Raw genomic sequence first — 20,472 nt, 5'->3', positions numbered from 1 at the left:
GCCCTGTGTAATACCTTAAACTGAATCAGGCTTAGCCTGGCGCACGAGGACGACGAGTTTACCCTGTTTAGGGCATCTGCCCACATCCCCTCCTCAATCTCCTCCCCTAGCTCTTCTTCCCATTTCCCTTTTAGTTCGTCCATCATAGTCTCCCCTTCGTCTCTCATTTCCCTATATATATCCGACACCTTACCGTCCCCCACCCATTTCTTTGAGATGACTCTGTCCTGCACCTCTTGTGTCGGGAGCTGCGGGAATTCCCTCACCTGTTGCCTCACAAAAGCCCTCAATTGCATGTACCTGAATGCATTCCCTTGGGGCAACCCATATTTCTCGGTCAGCGCTCCCAGACTCGCAAACTTCCCATCCACAAATAGATCTTTCAATTGCGTTATACCTGCTCTTTGCCACATTCCATATCCCCCATCCATTCCCCCCGGGGCAAACCTATGGTTGTTTCTTATCGGGGACCCCCCCCCCCCAGTGCTCCGGTCTTTCCCCTATGTCGTCTCCACTGTCCCCAAATCTTCAGTGTAGCTACCACCACCGGACTCGTGGTATAGTTCCTTGGTGAGAACGGCAATGGGGCTGTCACCATAGCCTGCAGGCTGGTCCCCCTACAGGACGCCCTCTCTAATCTCTTCCACGCCGCTCCTTCCTCCTCTCCCATCCACTTACTCACCATTGAAATATTAGCGGCCCAATAATACTCACTTAGGCTCGGTAGTGCCAGCCCCCCCCTATCCCTACTACGCTGTAAGAATTCCTTCCTCACTCTCGGAGTCTTCCCGGCCCAAACAAAACCCATGATACTCTTTTCTATCCTTTTGAAAAAAGCCTTCGTGATCACCACCGGGAGACACTGAAACACAAAGAGGAATCTCGGGAGGACCACCATCTTAACCGCCTGCACCCTCCCTGCCATTGACAATGCTACCATATCCCATCTCTTGAAATCTTCCTCCATCTGTTCCACCAACCGCGTCAAATTGAGCCTGTGCAATGTGCCCCAATTCTTAGCTATCTGGATCCCCAGGTAACGAAAGTCTCTTGTTACCTTCCTCAACGGTAGGTCTTCTATTTCTCTACTCTGCTCCCCTGGATGCACCACAAACAGCTCACTCTTCCCCATGTTCAATTTATACCCTGAAAAATCCCCAAACTCCCCAAGTATCCGCATTATTTCTGGCATCCCCTCCGCTGGATCCGCCACATATAGTAGCAGATCATCCGCATATAAAGATACCCGGTGTTCTTCTCCTCCCCTAAGTATTCCCCTCCATCCCTTGGAACCTCTCAGCGCTATCGCCAGGGGCTCAATCGCCAGTGCATACAGTAATGGGGACAGAAGACATCCCTGCCTTGTCCCTCTATGGAGCCGAAAATATGCCGATCCCCGTCCATTCGTGACCACACTCGCCACTGGGGCCCTATACAACAGCTGCACCCATCTAACATACCCCTCTCCGAACCCAAATCTCCTCAACACCTCCCACAGATAATCCCACTCCACTCTATCAAATGCTTTCTCGGCATCCATCGCCACTACTATCTCCGTTTCACCCTCTGGTGGGGCCATCATCATTACCCCTAACAACCTCCGTATGTTCGTGTTCAGCTGTCTCCCCTTCACAAACCCAGTTTGGTCCTCATGAACTACCCCCGGGACACATTCCTCTATTCTCATTGCCATTACCTTGGCCAAGACCTTGGCATCTACATTGAGGAGGGAGATTGGTCTGTAGGACCCGCATTGTAGCGGATCCTTTTCCTTCTTTAAAAGAAGCGATATCGTTGCTTCTGACATAGTCGGGGGCAGTTGTCCCCTTTCCTTTGCCTCGTTGAAGGTCCTCGTCAGTAGTGGGGCGAGCAAGTCCAAATATTTTCTGTAAAATTCAACTGGGAATCCGTCTGGTCCCGGGGCCTTTCCCGTCTGCATGTTCCTAATTCCTTTCACCACTTCTTCTACCGTGATCTGTGCTCCCAATCCCATCCTTTCCTGCTCTTCCACCTTGGGAATTTCCAGCCGATCCAAAAACTCCATCATTCTCTCCCTCCCATCCGGGGGTTGAGCTTCATACAATTTTTTATAAAATGTCTTAAACACTTCATTCACTCTCTCCGCTCCCCGCTCCGTCTCTCCATCTTCGTCTCTCACCCCCCCTATTTCCCTCGCTGCTCCCCTTTTCCTCAATTGGTGTGCCAGCAATCTCTCGCCTTCTCTCCATATTCATACTGTACACCCTGCGCCTTCCTCCATTGTGCCTCTGCAGTGCCTGTGGTCAGCAAGTCAAATTCCACATGCAGCCTTTGCCTTTCCCTATACAGTCCCTCCTCCGGTGCTTCCGCATACTGTCTGTCCACCCTCAAAAGTTCTTGCAACAACCGCTCCCGTTCCTTACTCTCCTGCTTCCCTTTATGTGTCCTTATTGATATCAGCTCCCCCCTAACCACCGCCTTCAACGCCTCCCAGACCACTCCCACCTGAACCTCCCCATTGTCATTGAGTTCCAAGTACTTTTCAATGCATCCCCTCACCCTTAAGCACACCCCCTCACCCGCCATTAGTCCCATGTCCATTCTCCAGGGTGGACGCCCTCTTGTTTCCTCCCCTATCTCCAAGTCTACCCAGTGTGGGGCATGATCCGAAATGGCTATAGCCGTATATTCCGTTCCCCTCACCCTCGGGATCAATGCCCTACCCAACACAAAAAAGTCTATGCGTGAATAGACTTTATGGACATAGGAGAAAAACGAGAACTCCTTACTCCTAGGTCTGCTGAATCTCCACGGGTCCACCCCTCCCATCTGCTCCATAAAATCCTTAAGCACCTTGGCTGCTGCCGGCCTCCTACCAGTCCTGGACTTCGACCTATCCAGCCTTGGTTCCAACACCGTGTTAAAGTCTCCCCCCATTATCAGCTTTCCGGTCTCTAGGTCTGGGATGCGTCCTAGCATTCGCCTCATAAAATTGGCATCGTCCCAATTCGGGGCATACACGTTTACCAACACCACCATCTCTCCCTGTAATTTGCCACTCACCATCACGTATCTGCCCCCGTTATCCGCCACTATAGTCTTTGCCTCGAACATTACCCGCTTCCCCACTAATATAGCCACCCCCCTGTTTTTCGCATCCAGCCCCGAATGGAACACCTGCCCTACCCATCCTTTGCGCAACCTAACCTGATCTATCAGTTTCAGGTGCGTTTCCTGTAACATGACCACATCTGCTTTAAGTTTCTTAAGGTGTGCGAGTACTCGTGCCCTCTTTATCGGCCCGTTAAGCCCCCTCACGTTCCACGTGATCAGCCGAGTTGGGGGGCTTCCCACCCCCCCCCCCTTTGCCGGTTAGCCATCATCTTTTTCCAGCTTCTCGCCCAGTTCCCACGCGGCTGTATTTCTCCCAGACGGTGCCCCCCCGCCCATCCTTTCCCGCACCCACTCCCCCCTTTCCCCAGCAGCAGCAACCCAGTAATTCCCCCCTCCCCCCCCCCGCTAGACCCCCCGCTAGCGTAATTACTCCCCCCATGTTGCTCCCAGAAGTCAGCAAACTCTGGCTGACCTCGGCTTCCCCCCGTGATCACGGCTCGCCCCGTGCGGCACCCCCTCCTTCCTGCTTCTCTATTCCCGCCATAATTATCATAGCGCGGGAACCAAGCCCGCGCCTCTCCCTCGGCCCCGCCTCCCATGGCCAACGCCCCATCTCCTCTCCCTCCCCACCTCCCCCCATCACCACCTGTGGGAGAAAGAAAAGTTACCATACCGCAGGATTAATCATACAATCCCTCTTCGCCCACCCACCCCCACTCGTCCCACCACTTTGTCCAAACGTTCATTTTCGTAGTCCAATCATTCCAATTTTTCTTCTACAATAAAAGTCCACGCTTCATCCGCCGTCTCAAAGTAGTGGTGCCTCCCTTGATATGTGACCCACAGTCTTGCCGGTTGCAGCATTCCAAACTTTATCTTTTTTTTGTGAAGTACCGCTTTGGCCCGATTAAAGCTCGCCCTCCTTCTCGCCACCTCCGCACTCCAATCTTGATAGACGCGGATCACCGCGTTCTCCCATTTACTACACCGAGTTTTCTTCGCCCATCTAAGGACCATTTCTCTATCCTTAAAACGGAGAAATCTCACCACTATGGCTCTGGGAGCTTCTCCTGCTCTCGGTCCTCGCACCATAACTCGGTATGCTCCCTCCACCTCCAACGGACCCGTCGGGGCCTCCACTCCCATTAACGAGTGCAGCATCGTGCTCACATATGCCCCGACGTCCGCCCCCTCCACACCTTCAGGAAGGCCAAGAATCCTCAAGTTGTTCCTCCTTGCGTTATTTTCCAGTGCCTCCAACCTCTCCACAGATCGTTTCTGGTGTGCCTCCTGTATCTCCGACTTCACCACCAGGCCCTGTATGTCGTTTTCATTCTCTGCTGCTTTCGCCTTCACGACCCGAAGCTCCTGCTCCTGGGTCTTTTGTTCCTCTTTCAGCCCTTCAATCGCCTGTAATATCGGGGCCAACAACTCTTTCTTCATTTCCTTTTTTATCTCCTCCACGCAGCGTTTCAAAAACTCTTGTTGTTCAGGGCCCCATATGAAACTGCCACCTTCCGACGCCATCTTGGTTTCTGCTTGCCTTCCTTGCCGTTGTTCCAAAGGATCCGCTGCAATCCGGCCACTTTCCTCTCCTTTTTCCATCCGTGTCCAGGGGGAACACCCTTCTGGTTTACCGCACGGTGTTTTCAGCCGTTAAAATTGCCGTTGGGGCTCCTATCAAGAGCCCAAAAGTCCGTTTCACAGGGAGCTGCCGAAACGTGCGACTCAGCTGGTCATCGCCGCACCCGGAAGTCCACACACCTTCTCTACTGAGTAGTACTCACTCCATATGCTTCACCTGGTGCCTGTGTCTATGTATTTACATTGTGTATTTATGTATGTCATATGTTTTTTCCATCTTTTGAACATTCTGTCTGGACTGTACGCAGAACAATACTTTTCACTGTACCTCAGTACACGTGACAATAAATCCAATCCAATCTCCAACAAAAGAGTATCTGACCATTACCCCTGGACATTCATTTGGCTGAATCCCCCACTACACCTTGGAGGTTACCATTGACCAGAAGCTGAATTGGACTAGCCACATACATATTATGGCTGCAAGAGCAGGTCACAGGCGAGCAATCCTGTGGTGACTATCCCACCTCCTGACTCCCCAAAGTCTGTCCGGCATCTCCAAGGACGAAGTCAGGAGTGGATGGAATACTCTCCCCTTGCCTGGATGAGCGCAGCTCCAACTGCACTCAAGAAGCTTGGCAAAACTCAGAACAAATCAACCCACTTGATTGGCATCTTTTCCTCATTCACTGCCCCCACCACTGATGTACAATATTGGCTGCGTCTACCATCTACAAGATGTGCTGCAGAAACCCACCAAGGCTCCTTCAGCAGCAATTTCCAAACTCACAACATCTGCCAATTAATGATAAAAATCTTTATTAGTGTCACAAGTAGGCTTACATTAACACTGCAATGAAGTTACTGTGAAAATCCCCTAGTCGCCACATTCCGGCGTCTGTTTGGGTACACTGAGGGAGAATTCAGAATGTCCAATTCACCTAACAGCACATCTTTCAGGACTTGTGGGAGGAAACCGGAGCACCCGTAGGAAACCCACGCAAACACGGGGAGAATGTGCAGACTCCGCACAGACAGTGACCCAAACCGGGAATTCAAACAGGGAATTGAACCCGGGTCCCTGGCGCTGTGAAACAATAGTGCTAACCATTGTGCGACAGTATCACCCAATTAGAAGGTAGAAAGACGAGGACAGCAGATACATGAGAACACCTCCACCTAGGAATTCACCTCCAAGCCACTCATGTCAGGAAAACAGAGATAGTTTTAAGTGATCTGTATTTGTGTTGCTAAATATTAAAATCGAGTATAGATTTCAGTGGGTTTGATTCAGTATTTCTGTGCAGGAACAGAACAAAGAACAAAGAAAAGTACAGCACAGGAACAGGCCCTTCGGCCCTCCAAGCCTGTGCCGACCATGCTGCCCGTCTAAACTAAAATCTTCGACACTTCCTGGGTCCGTATCCCTCTATTCCCATCCTATTCATGTATTTGTCAAGATGCCCCTTAAATGTCACTATCGTCCCTGCTTCCACCACCTCCTCCGGCAACGAGTTCCAGGCACCCACTAGCCTCTGTGTAAAAAGACTTTCCTCGTACATCCCCTCTAAACCTTGCCCCTCGCACCTTAAACCTATGCCCCCTAGTAATTGACCTCTCTATGCCCCTCATAATTTTGTAGACCTCTATCAGGTCGCCCCTCAACCTCCGTCGTTCCAGTGAGAACAAACCGAGTTTATTCAACCGCTCCTCATAGCTAATGCCCTCCATACCAGGCAACATCCTGGTAAATCTCTTCTGCACCCTCTCTAAAGTCCTTCACATCCTTCTGGTAGTGTGGCGACCAGAATTGAACACTATACTCCAAGTGTGGCCTAACTAAGGTTCTATACAGCTGCAACATGACTAATCAATTCCTATACTCAATGCCCCGGCCAATGAAGGCAAGCATGCCGTATGCCTTCTTGACTACCTTCATCACCTGTGTTGCCCCTTTCAGTGACCTGTGGACCTGTACACCTAGATCTCTCTGACTTTCAATACTCTTGAGGGTTCTACCATTCACTGTATATTTCCTACCTGCATTAGACCTTCCAAAATGCATTACCTCACATTTGTCCGGATTAAACCCCATCTGCCATCTCTCCGCCCAAGTCTCCAAACAATCTAAATCCTGTTGTATCCTCTGACAGTCCTCATCGCTATCCGCAATTTCACCAATCTTTGTGTCATCTGCAAACTTACTAATCAGACCAGTTACATTTTCCTCCAAATCATTTATATAAACTACGAACAGCAAAGGTCCCAGCACTGATCCCTGCGGAACACCACTAGTCACAGCCCTCCAATTAGAAAAGCACCCTTCCATTGCTAATCTTTGCCTTCTATGACCTAGCCAGTTCTGTATCCATCTTGCCAGCTCACCCCTGATCCTGTGTGACTTCACCATTGGTATCAGTCTACCATGAGGGACCTTGTCAAAGGCCTTACTGAAGTCCATATAGACAACATCCACTGTCCTACCTGTATCAATCATCTTTGTGACCTCTTCGAAAAACTCTATCAAGTTAGTGAGACCCGGGGCAGCACGGTGGCGCAGTGGTAGCACTGCAGTCTCACGGCGCCGAGGTCCCAGGTTCGATCCTGGCTCTGGGTCACTGTCCGTGTGGAGTTTGCACATTCTCCCTGTGTTTGCGTGGGTTTCGCCGCCACAACCCATAGATGTGCAGGATAGGTGGATTGAACATGCTAAATTTTCCCTTAGTTGGAAAAAATGAATTGGGTACTCTAAAGTTATTTTTAAAAAGTTAGTGAGTTCCAACCTCCCCTTCACAAAACCATGCTGTCTCTCGCTAATACGTCCATTTGCTTCCAAATGGGAGTAGATCCTGTCTCGAAGAATTCTCTCCAGTAATTTCCCTACCACTGACGTAAGGTCTGTAGTTCCCTGGATTATCCTTCTTAAACAAAGGAACAACATTGGCTATTCTCCAGTCCTCCGGGACATGACCTGAAGACAGTGAGGATCCAAAGATTTCTGTCAAGGCCTCAGCATTTTCCTCTCTAGACTCCTTCAGTATTCTGGGGTAGATCCCATCAGGCCCTGGGGACTTATCTACCTTACTATTTTTCAAGACGCCTAACACCTCGTCTGTTTGGATCTCAATGTGATCCAGGCTATCTACACACCTTTCTCCAGACTCAACATCCACCAATTCCTTCTCTTTGGTGAATACTGATGCAAAGTATTCATTTAATACCTCACCCTTTCCTCTGGCTCCACACATAGATTCCCTTGCCTATCCTTCAGTGGGCCAACCCTTTACCTGGCTACCCTCTTGCTTTTTATGTACATGTAGAAAGCCTTGGGATTTTCCTTGACCCTATTTGCCAATTACTTTTTGTGACCCCTTCTAGCCGTCCTGACTCCTTGCTTAAGTTCCTTCCTACTTTCCTTATATTCCACACAGGCTTTCCCAGCCTTCTAGCCCTGACAAATGCCTCCTTTTTCTTTTTGATGAGGCCTACAATATCTCTCGTTATCCAAGGTTCCCAAAATTTGCCGTATTTATCCTTCCACACAGGAGCATGCCGGTCCTGAATTCCTTTCAACTGACATTTGAAAGCCTCCCACATGTCAGATGTTGATTTACCCTCAAACATCCGCCCCCAATCTAGGTTCTTCAGTTCCCGCCTAATATTGTTATAATTAGCCTTCCCCCAATTTAGCACATTCACCCTAGGACCACTTTTATCCTTGTCCACCAGCACTTTAGAACTTACTGAGTTGTGGTCAATGTTCCCGAAATGCTCCCCGACTGAAACTTCTACCACCTGGCCGGGCTCATTCTCGAATACCAGGTCCAGTATAGCCCCTTCCCTAGTTGGACTATCTACATATTGTCTTAAGAAGCCCTCCTGGATGCTCCTTACAAACTCTGCCCCGTCTAAGCCCCTGGCACTAAGTGAGTCCCAGTCAATATTGGGGAAGTTGAAGTCTCCCATCACACCAACCCTGTTGTTTTTACTTGTTTCCAAAATCTGTCTACCTATCTGCTCCTCTATCTCCTGCTGGCTGTTGGGAGGCCTGCAGTAAACCACCAACATTGTGATTGCATCTCTACCCATATAGCCTCGCTGCCCTCAGAGGTGTCCTCCCGTAGTACAGCTGTGATATTCTCCCTAACCAGTAGCGAAACTCCGCCACCCCTTTTACATCCCCCTCTATCCCGCCTGAAACATCTAAATCCTGGAACGTTTAGCTGCCAATCCTGTCCTTCCCTCAACCGGGTCTCTGTAATGGCAAGAACATTATAGTTCCAAGTACTAATCCAAGCTCTAAGTTCATCTGCCTTACCTGGTATACTTCTTGCATTAAAACATATGCACTTCAGGCCACCAGACCAGCTGTTTTCAGCAACATCTTCCTGTCTGCTCTTCCTCAGAGCCATACTGGCCCTATTCCCTAGTACTCCCTCAATGCTTTCACCTTCTGACCTATTGCTCCCATGCCCACCCCCCTGCCATACTAGTTTAAACCCTCCCGTGTGACACTAGCACAGCGTGGGGGAGCGGTGGTTGTCTGTTCACGGATAACCTGTGCGTTCAAAGGCACGGTGTGTCCACTGAGAACATTATAGTAAAAGATATGTTGTAACCTGTGTTGTCGTTGAAAACTGTGCACGTTTGTGAAGATAAGGAGGGGTGAAGGAGTATTGTATCACAGTGAGACCTTTCATGTATAATGAATGTTTTTGTTGGTGAAAGCTAATTGGCAATCCTGTGCTCTGTTCCTCCACATTTTCTAAACAAAGTTACAGTCTTTTTAGCCAGGGTTCCATTCTGGGATCTTCCCATCCAGTTATTACATCACGGGGATTGTAACACTCATCAGCTTGCTGTGGAAATATATCACTGTTCCTTCACTGCCCCGGGTCAGAATCCTGGTACTTCCTCCCTAACCACACTGTGGGTGACACCATATGGACTGCAGCAGTTCAAGACGTCAGCTCACCACCACCTTCTCAAGGGCAATTAGGGATGGGCAATAAATGGTGACTTAGACAGAGGCACACACCTTTGTTTTATTCATTCACGGGAATAAATGGGCTTTGACCTCCATAAAGGAATAGAAAATATTAGGCAAGACCTGTTTTTAGCTCATTTCATTGGGTTTCAATGCCATCATTGCCTTCTCCCTTGTTCTCATGTCCTGGGCCTCTTACAAGGTGATGCCTGATGGAATCGAGTCAGCCTGACTCCACTTTGTTACTTCTGACACTGTTATCAATCCCCAGATTGGCACAGAGACCTTTATCACCTCAAAACAAACACATCTTTCTCACAGTTTGAGGCTAGTTCTCCTGCACAATTCAACTCATTTTGCAGCCATTGCTAATTCTGGCAAGGCTGTGACTTGACTAAATTGTCCATCATGCTTTGCATTTTGAGCCCACAATGCAGTTTGGTCTAGTTCTTCAGATATCCGCGGTCTGGGTCTTCTATCACCTCGATGTTCCATGTTACCACCATGAGACAAACTCCAAACACAGGGTTACACCACAGCCCGTCTACACTAATTAATATTAAAGAAATGAGAGTTAAAAATTGAGTGCACATTAAAAAGGGAATCTTTATTAGTGTCACAAATCGATATACATTAACACTGCAATAAAGTTACTGTGAAAATTCCCTCGTCGCCACACACCGGTGCCTGTTCGGGTACACTGAGGAAGAATTCAGAATGTCTAATTCACCTAAGAAGCACGTCTTTCGGGACTTTTGGAAAGAAATCTGAACACGGGGAGGAAACCCACGCAGACACGGATGACATGTAGCCTTCCAATAGAGCCATTGAGTTAAAAGCAGGTAAGGTGGGCAGCACGGTGGCACAGTGGTTAGCACTTCTGCCTCACGGCACCGAGGTCCCAGGTTCGATCCCGGCTCTGGGTCACTGTCCATGTGGAGTTTGCACGTTCTCCCCGTGTCTGCGTGGGTTCGCTCCCACAACCCAAAGATGTGCAGGATAAATGGATTGGCCACCCTAAATTGCCCCATAATTCGAAAAAATGAATTGGGTACTCTAAATTTATTTTTAAAAAGCAGATAAGTTAGGCTGAACCTTTATCGATCACTGTTAAATCACAATGGTACGCCGCGCCACGTATCGATGGCCTCAGAACTTTGCCTGAGGTCCGCCTCCCGATGCTCCGCCCCCGACCAGCCACGTTCCTGATGGTGTGGGTCGCGTGTGGTCCCATCCTGTCGAGAACTCGGCATGGCGGCTGCGGACTCAGTCCAGCGCTGCCACAGTCAGGGGAGGGCTGATCCTTGGGCAGGGGGTTCTTTACTCGGGGCTGGGGGCACTATGGGGGTGGTCCGGAGCGTGCAAGCCAGCCAAAGGAGGGGCATTATTTCGCAGTCCAGGTCCGCGAGTGGCCTCTGCCATGTAGCACGACGCAGCCGCCACTGTGCGCATATGCAGCCACAGACCTGGCAAATCTCCAGGGCATATTGGCAGCTAGAGCCGGGTGCTCTACGCAGCCGACATGCTAGCCCCCAGTATAACGGGGAATCGGTAGCCGTTTTACACCACCGTTCCCACGCCGGCGTGGGGATATAATCCCAGAATGGGAGAATCCAGCCCCATATGTTTCAATCAGATTCCCTCTCATTCTTCCAAACTCAAGTGGATACAGGCACAGCGTGTCCAAGTTGTCCTCCTATGATAACCCCTCGTCCAGTCAAGTGAACCTTCTCTGGCCAGTTTCGAATGAAATTATGTCCTTTCTTAAATAAGGAGACCAAAATCGTACAGAGTACTTTGCATGTGGTCTCACCAATACCCTGTACAACTGCAGTACTTTCCCCTTGCAATAAACAGCAACACTCCCTTTACCTTCCCAATCGTGTACTGTATCTGCAGAGTAACTGGTCCTGATTCATGCACCAGTACACCTCGATCCCTCTGTACCTCGGAGCTGCAATCTCTGTGCATTTAAACAAGCAATGCAAGATGGCGCCGGAACGGGGCGACTCTCTGCAAGCTCTCTCACACAGATCCTCTTCTTACATCTCCGATAATCATACTAATCTCTTAAAACTTAATTCTAACACTAACACTAACCTTTCTCTTTTACATTCTCTTCACACAGCTTTCTGAATGAGTAGTACTACACTCTGCATGCTTCACCTGATGTCTGTGTGATGATGTATTTACATTGTGTATTTTATGGTTGCCCTATGTATTGTCTTTTCATGTACAGAATGATCTGCCTGAGCTGTGCGCAGAACAATATTTTTCGCTGTATCTCGGTACACATGACAATAAACAAATTCCATCCAATATGTTGCTTTTTTATTCTTCCTGCCAAAGTGGACAAGTTCACATTTCCCCACATTATGCTCAATCTGCCAAATTGTTGCTCACTTATTTAGCTTATCTGCACCCTTTACAGACTCCTTATGGTCACTCACAACTTACCTTCCTCCATACCTTTGTAGCAACAGCAAATTCTGCAACCGTACTTTTGATCCTGTCAACCAAGTCCTGAAAATAGTTGAGGCCCAGTCCTGACCCCTGTGGCACTCCACAGGTTACATCTTGCCAGTCCAAAAATGACAATTTTTTACCTTCTCAATGTTTCCTGTTCGCTAACCAAGCCTCTTTTGATGCTGTTACCAATTACAGAATGAGCTTTTATTTTGTGGAGTGAACTTTTATGTGGCACCTTGTCAAGTGCCTGCTGGAAATCTAAATGCACACATCCACAGGTCCCCCTTTATCCACATCGCTTGTTACTTCCTCAAATAACTTTACTAAATTGGTCAAACATGATTTCCCTTGCACAAAATCATGTTGATTCTGCCTGATTGCACTGAGATTATCTAAGTGCCCAATCTAGCCTCTCAATAACAGAATTAACATGGTTCAGTCCTGCATTGTATTAGCAGCAGCAGCAACAGCAGAATCTAACCCCTGCAGTGACTTGTGAACTCGCTGGTGTCTCAGCAGATTGGATGACCGAGCAAATCTCTTCCCACATATGGAGCAGGTGAATGACCTCTCTCCTGTGTGAACCTGCTGGTGTCTAAGCAGGTGGGATGACTGAACAAATCTCTTCCCACACATGGAACAGGTGAAGGACCTCTCCCCACTGTGACCTTGTTGGTGTCTCAGAAGGTCCTTAGTGCTCTTAAAGCTCTTCTCACAGTCAGAACATTTGAAAGGTCTCTGCTCAGTGTGAACAAGTTGATGTACAGTGAGCTGGGATGGCTGAGTGAATCCCTTTCCACACATGGAGCAAGTGAAAGGTCTTTCTCCAGTGTGAATTCGCTCATGTATCAGAAGGTGGGGTGAATCAGCAAATCCCTTACCACACACAGAGCAAATGAACGGCCTCTCTCCAGTGTGAACGCGCTGGTGTCTCAGACGGTGGGATGAATGGGTGAATCCCTTCCCACACACAGAGCAGGTGAATGGCCTCTCTCCAGTGTGAACTCGCTGGTGTGTCACCAGATCCTGTTTGCTTTTAAAGCTCTTCTCACAATCAGAACATTGAAATGGTCTCTGATCAGAGTGAACTCGCTGGTGTGTCTGTAGCTGGGATAAACGTCCAAATCTCCTGACAGAGAGAGCAGATGAACGGCATCTCCCCAGTGTGAGTGCGTTGATGGGCTTGTAAATCATTTTTACTTTTAAAACACTTCTCACAGTGCGAGCATTGAAAAGGTCTCTTATCAGAGTGAACAAGTTGGTGTGTTAGAAGGTGGGATGACTGAGTGAATCCCTTCCCGCACACTGAGCAGGTGAAAGGCCTCACCTCCATGTGAGTCCGCTGGTGTCTCAGCAGGTCCTTTGTGCTTTTAAAGCTTTTGTCACAATCAGAACATTGAAACGGTCTCTGATCAGAGTGAACTTGCTGGTGAATCAGGAGGCTTGATAAAGCATTACACCCCTTCCCACATTCAAGGCAATTGAATGGCCTCTCACCAGTATGAACACGCTGATGTGTATACAGGCTGGATGAGTAAGCAAATCCTTTCGCACACACAGGACAGGTGAACGGCCTCTCTCCAGTGTGAATGCGTCGATGAATATCCAATGCAGATGGGTAATTGAATCCCTTTCCACAGTCCCCACATTTCAATAGTTTCTCCATGATGTGAGTGTCCTTGTGTTTCTCCAGGTTGTATAATGTTGAAGCCTCGTTTACACAGAATATGTACAGGGTGACTACTCACTGTGAATGCGGTGGTTTTTCTTTCAGGCTGGTGAAAGCTCTTTCCGTATCCAGCACATTGGAAACTCTCGGGTATTTGCGTATCTCGGTGCTTTCTCAGTCACACTGATGGCTCACATCTTTTTCCACAGACAGAATGGAACAAACGTTTCTCCTTCTGTGTACAAAGGCTGATGATATTCTGATGAATCAAATCGCTGAAGCATCTTGATGTGAAGTTTGGTTTGAGTTTCATGTCTGTAAATTCTGCTAATATCCTGTAAAAATAATTTTACAAAATCCATCACTGACATTCCAGGGGGTTTGGGGCCTCCAGCGGGTGTTTGTGAATCCTCCCCGCCCACCTGCCAGTGTTTCCTTCCTTGTCAGAGATCAGAGTCCTCATTGATTTGAGTGCAAAGTGTAAGCTCTTATTTATTATCCCCCCCTCCCCCATACTCTGATGTGAACCAGTGGGCAGCACGGTAGCATTGTGGATAGCACAACTGCTTCACAGCTCCAGGGTACCAGGTTCGATTCCGGCTTGGGTCACTGTCTGTGTGGAGTCTGCACATCCTCCCCGTGTGTGCGTGGGTTTCCTCCGGGTCCAAAGATGTGCAGGTTAGGTGGATTGGCCATGATAAATTGCCCTTAGTGTCCAAAATTGCCCTTAGACTTGGGTGGGGTTACTGGGTTATGGGGATAGGGTAGAGGTGTTGACCTTGGGTAGGGTGCTCTTTCCAAGAGCCGGTGCAGACTCGATGGGCCGAATGGCCTCCTTCTGCACTGTCAATTCTATGATCTATGAACCATCCTCCAGTGTCTGAAGCAGGATGGTGCCCGTTAACCTGGGCCTGTTCCCGGGAGAGAGAAGCCCCGCAGCTGCAAATTGTGAAGGGTTTGCGGATCCACAAAGTGTTTCCAAATCCTCCCACCCACCGCCTGACGCTGACTCCGCTTCCCCGGGACAAACAAGGGCCGAGGCATCAATCATAATGCGCATGCTCCAAACTCTCCGGATCCAATGCCCGGCTGATTGACAACAGTTCAGGACCAATTGGAAGATGTTGTGGGACTGGAGAACTGAGCACGAGCTACTCATTCTCCAACCAATCAGAATGAATGAGGGGCGGGACTGAGCCCGGATCTCCCTCATTGGCTGAAACTGCATCATTTTGAAAGCTGATTTGTCTCAAACTCCAGGAGAAAACTGGACCTTTCTGTTTGTGGCTTTAAACAGATGAAACTCTGGGTGTGGAGCAAACATTTCAACATTTGTTTCTGAAATGTGAAACTATGTTTACATAATTGAAGAGCTGACTTCACAGAAGAACAGGGAAGAGAGGGAATGTCCACAATTTGTATTTGGGTTACTGGGCATCAGTTTGCTCTCACTTACCGTTACTTGTTTAAAGGTGTAGAAGGAGCTTTTAATGAAATGAAATGAAAATTGCTTATTGTCACAAGTAGGCTTCAAATGAAGTTACTGTGAAAAGCCCTGAGTCACCACATTCCGGCGCCTGTTCGGGGAGGCTGGTACGGGAATTGAACCGTGCTGCTGGCCTGCCTTGGTCTGCTTTAAAAGCCAGCGATTTAGCCCTGTGCTAAACCAGCCCCATTGAGACACAGTGGGCGGGATGCTCCATTCCTGAGACGAAGTATTGATGCAGGGGCAGGATTCATGGACTTCCACGACAGCAAAACTGGCGCCGAGCGTGGACGGATTCAGTGACTTTAGAGGGGCTAGAACCGGCACCACATGGAACATGCAAGCGATGCCATTGAGAAACAGTGTGGGATTTGCCGGGTCCGTGATTGACACTCGGGAGGCTGACAAGCTGCAACCGCATATACACATTACACTCCCCACACACACTCATCCCAGCCAACAAGATGGCACTGGTTGCGCTGGAGCACGCCCATCCTGCTGAGGTGTCAGCTGAGGCCAGAGGGCACCTAGGGTGGTGCACCGGGGGGGGGTGGGGAGGGACTCATGTGACCTGTGGCCCTAAGTTCACAATGGACAGTCACCGGTATACACAGCTGCATGGTTACCTTGCAGATTGCGGTAATGACGCTTTCTGCCGGTCCACCCCACAGCTCAAATCCAGGTTATCCCGAGCTACTCCCCTGACCCTGGCAGAAGCCCCCACACAGCGGCACAACTGTCAGCGAACTGTGGCAATGTTGCACACGTTCCGTACCCCCTCTCCCTCATCAGCGACGGGACCTGTTTAATAATTTTTAAAAGCACAAGTGAACCTCGCCATCGGGAATTTGGCTCATCCTAGGCAGAGAATCACAGAGGCCCTGGAGAATACTCGGTCAGGCCCACTAATCATAGAATCCTAGAATTTACAGTGCATAAGGAGGCCATTTGGGCCATCGAGTCTGCAGCAGCCCTTGGAAAGAGCACGCTACCCAAGCCCATACCTCCACCTTATCTCTGTAACCCCAACCAAGATTTTGGATACTAAGGGCAATTTAGCATGGCCAATCCACCTAACCTGCACATTGTTTGACTGTGGGAGGAAACCGGAGCACTCGGAGGAAACAAACGCAGACAAGGGGAGAACATGCAGACTCCGCACAGGCAGTGACCCTCACCGGCAATTGAACCTGGGACCCTGGAGCTGTGAAGCAACAACGCTAACCACTGTGCTACGGTGCCACCCTAATGATATGCAATTGGTATCTAACTGTATGTGCATTCTGAAATGCATTGACGCCACTGTCGAGGTCATGGATAATTGTGATTTGGCATGAAATCTGTGCCCCCCATGATTTTAAAGTCAGAATCGATTCTCCACCCAATCGCGTTTGGCGATTCCGGTGTCAGCCGATGGAGAATCTCACACAGGAACTGTCACGTTGCTCAAAGTGAAATAAAACTAACTGTTTGTCTTTACAAAGGAGATAAATGCTACCCAAGCCATGCAGACAGACTAGGAAGCCCTGTCCCCAGATAGAACATAGAACATAGAACATTACAGCGCAGTACAGGCCCTTCGGCCCTCGATGTTGCGCCGACCTGTGAAACCACTCTAAAGCCCATCTACACTATTCCCTTATCGTCCATATGTCTATCCAATGACCATTTGAATGCCCTTAGTGTTGGCGAGTCCACTACTGTTGCAGGCAGGGCATTGCACGCCCTTACTCCTCTCTGAGGCAAGAACCTACCTCTGACATCTGTCTTATATCTATCTCCCCTCAATTTAAAGCTATGTCCCCTCGTGCTAGAAATCACCATCCGAGGAAAAAGGCTTTCACTGTCCACCCTATCCAATCCTCTGATCATCTTGTAACCTAGGTTCAAAATTGATAAGGATTGAAGTGAAAATGTAAATTTCAGGGGTGCTGATCTCCCAGTCTTTCCTGGAGGTGCCAGACTTGAGAATTACAAATACAAAGAACAAAGAACAAAGAACAAAGAAAAGTACAGCACAGGAACAGGCCCTTCGGCCCTCCAAGCCCGTGCCGACCATGCTGCCCGACTAAACTACAATCTTCTACACTTCCTGGGTCCGTATCCCTCTATTCCCATCCTATTCATGCATTTGTCAAGATGCCCCTTAAATGTCACTATCGTCCCTGCTTCCACCACCTCCTCCGGCAGCGAGCTCCAGGCACCCACTACTCTCTGTGTAAAAAACTTGCCTCATACATCTACTCTAAACCTTGCCCCTCGCACCTTAAACCTATGCCCCCTAGTAATTGACCCCTCTACCCTGGGGACAAGCCTCTGACTATCCACTCTGTCTATGCCTCTCATAATTTTGTAGCCCTCTATCAGGTCGCCCCTCAACCTCCGTCATTCCAATGAGAACAAACCGAGTTTATTCAACCGCTCCTCATAGCTAATGCCCTCCATTCCAGGCAACATTCTGGTAAATCTCTTCTGCACCCTCTCTAAAGCCTCCACATCCTTCTGGTAGTGTGGCGTCCAGAATTGAACACTATACTCCAAGTGTGGCCTAACTAAGGTTCTATACAGCTGCAACATGACTTGCCAATTCTTATACTTAATGCCCCGACCAATGAAAGCAAGCATGCAGTATGAGTTCTTGACTACCTTCTCCACCTGTGTTGCCTCTTTCAGTGACCTGTGGACCTGTACACCTAGATCTCTCTGACTTTCAATACTCTTGAGGGTTCTACCATTCACTGTATATTCCCTACCTGCATTCGACCTTCCAAAATGCATTACCTCACATTTGACGGATTAAACTCCATCTGCCATCTCTCCGCCCAAGTCCCCAAACAATCTAAATCCTGCTGTATCCTCTGACAGTCCTCATCACTATCCGCAATTCCACCAACCTTTGTGTCGTCTGCAAACTTACTAATCAGACCAGGTACATTTTCCTCCAAATCATTTATATAAACTACAAACAGCAAAGGTCCCAGCAGTGATCCCTGCAGAACATCACTAGTCACAGCCCTCCAATTAGAAAAGCATCCTTCCATTGCTACTCCCTGCCTTCTATGACCTAGCCAGTTCTGTATCCACCTTGCCAGCTTCCCCCTGATCCCGTGTGAGTTCACCTTTTGTACTAGTCTACTGTGAGGGACCTTGTCAAAGGCCTTAGTGAAGTCACTATAGACAACATCTACTGCCCTACCTACATCAATCATCTTTGTGACCTCTTCGGAAAACTCTATCAAGTTAGTGAGACACGACCTCCCCTTCACAAAACCATGCTGTCTCTCACGAATACGTCCATTTGCTTCCAAATGGGAGTAGATTCTGTCTCGAAGAATTCTCTCCAGTAATTTCACTACCACCGATGTAAGGCTCACCGGCCTGTAGTTCCTGGATTATCCTTGCTACCCTTCTTAAACAGAGGAACAGCATTGGCTATTCTCCAGTCCTCCGGGACATCACCTGAAGACAGTGAGGATCCAAATCTTATGCCTTTATTCAAAAAGTGTTGTAAGGATAGCCCCAGCGATTACAGACCAGATAGTTCAACACCAGTTGTTCGGCATGCTTCAAGGAAGTCATCTTTATTGTCACAAGTAGGCTTACATTATCACTGCAATGAAGTTACTGTGAAAAGATCCTGTGAAGTTACTGTGAAAAGATAGAATTAATAGCCACATGGAAAAATGTTGGCTTATTTGTAAGGAGCAGCATGGATTTCTAAAGGGGAAATCATGTTTAATTAATTTGCTGCAGTTTTTTTATAGGATCGGTAAAGAGAGCATTTAAAGCATATAATATGAGCTAGCTTAATAAGGGCATAAACTACAGGAACGAGCTGGTTATACTAAACTTGTACAAGGCACTAGTTAGACCTCAGTTGGAATATTGTGTACAGTTCTGAGCGCATGCCTTCTTCCAACTAACCACAGGATACCCAGGAAAGGTAATAACAGTGTATTCATGATTCAGGCATGGAAGGAACTACCCAAGAGAAACCTCTGGCTCTGGGGTAGCACTTTCCCCCGATACAGCTCTTTGTCTTTCCCCCTTAATGTTTAATATCACCTGGCTGGAGTTCAGGAAGGATAATTAGAGGAGTGGGTGGGGCAGGGAGGGTGGTGATCATATGACAAGAACAGAATTTCAGCCTGGACACAGTCCACGAGCACGGTGACCATCCACTTCTTGTCCCTGTTGTTAAAATAAATCAAGCACAGTATTTATTTGCATTCTAGTTATCGGACTTTTTTCATTTGTTACCTGACACACTTATCTCCATGGTAACACAGCTACTATGTTTCCTTCTCTCATTTGTGAATAGCCAATAAAAGACGTGTTCATCATGTGCAACTTCACAATTAGTCTTCCTGTTGCACGGCCTGTTTAGTTTGGACACAGTTTCAGGTGTTGACGAACATCCTGGTGTTTCCTCAGCCACCAGTAGTAATTATGAACATATGGGGACATGAAAGAGAAACACTCCCTGAATCTGATCCCGAAACAAAATTAATTATTTTGTAAGACATCAAGCAAGTCAAATTAGAGCCACTTTGTGATAGAAACCCCCATCATGTAGGATGGGTGAGACCTTACTTACTGAGGGAAAGCCTTTGCAATGGTGTACCACTGCTTTCCTATACTCACTCCAGGATCCGGGTCCTGACAAGTTTTAAAATTCAGGTTTAACTGGAGTCTGTCATACCAGTGCCAATGATTGATTTTCCTATTTTGGGTGGATCCCCTGAATCTCCTCTAGAGCAGCTTTCCGGGCGAGTCAGTCTGCCTGGTTATTACCATTACCCTCTTCACTAACTCCTGATGCTAATGTACCTTCACCTTATAAATAGCAATTCTCTCTTATCAGCAACATCCCAAATTATTCAGAGTTTGGAGTGGAGGGTGAGTGGTTTCCTTTCTGCTATGGATAAGCTGTGTGTTTTATTTTTTGCCAGAGATGTATGTTTTCAGTAAGGGTCTAACAGTGAATGAAGCTTTCAGAATCGTTGGTAATTTTAACAGGAACGATTTCAAGGGCTGCGATTATAATGATGTCCTGAGATTTATGGGCTAAATACTGTGGTGGGTATTTATTGAGGATACTACAGTTGTTATTGGGAATCAAAGACACAGCACCAGACTGACACGGACCCAGATTCATTCACAAACCTCAGTACAGTCGAACAG

At 48.2% G+C, this 20,472-nt stretch overlaps 1 protein-coding gene across 5 annotated transcripts in view; it reads right to left on the bottom strand.

The window, feature by feature from the left end:
* Window positions 1-20,472, bottom strand: part of LOC140421704 (uncharacterized) — a 244,678-nt gene that overhangs the window by 121,235 nt on the left and 102,971 nt on the right. The window lies entirely within an intron of this gene.

This window comes from Scyliorhinus torazame, chromosome 5 (genome assembly GCF_047496885.1).
Source record: "Scyliorhinus torazame isolate Kashiwa2021f chromosome 5, sScyTor2.1, whole genome shotgun sequence".
NCBI classification, from domain to species: domain Eukaryota; kingdom Metazoa; phylum Chordata; class Chondrichthyes; order Carcharhiniformes; family Scyliorhinidae; genus Scyliorhinus; species Scyliorhinus torazame.
Note: the sequence above shows the minus strand (reverse complement) of the source record. Positions and strands in the feature narration are given on the sequence as shown.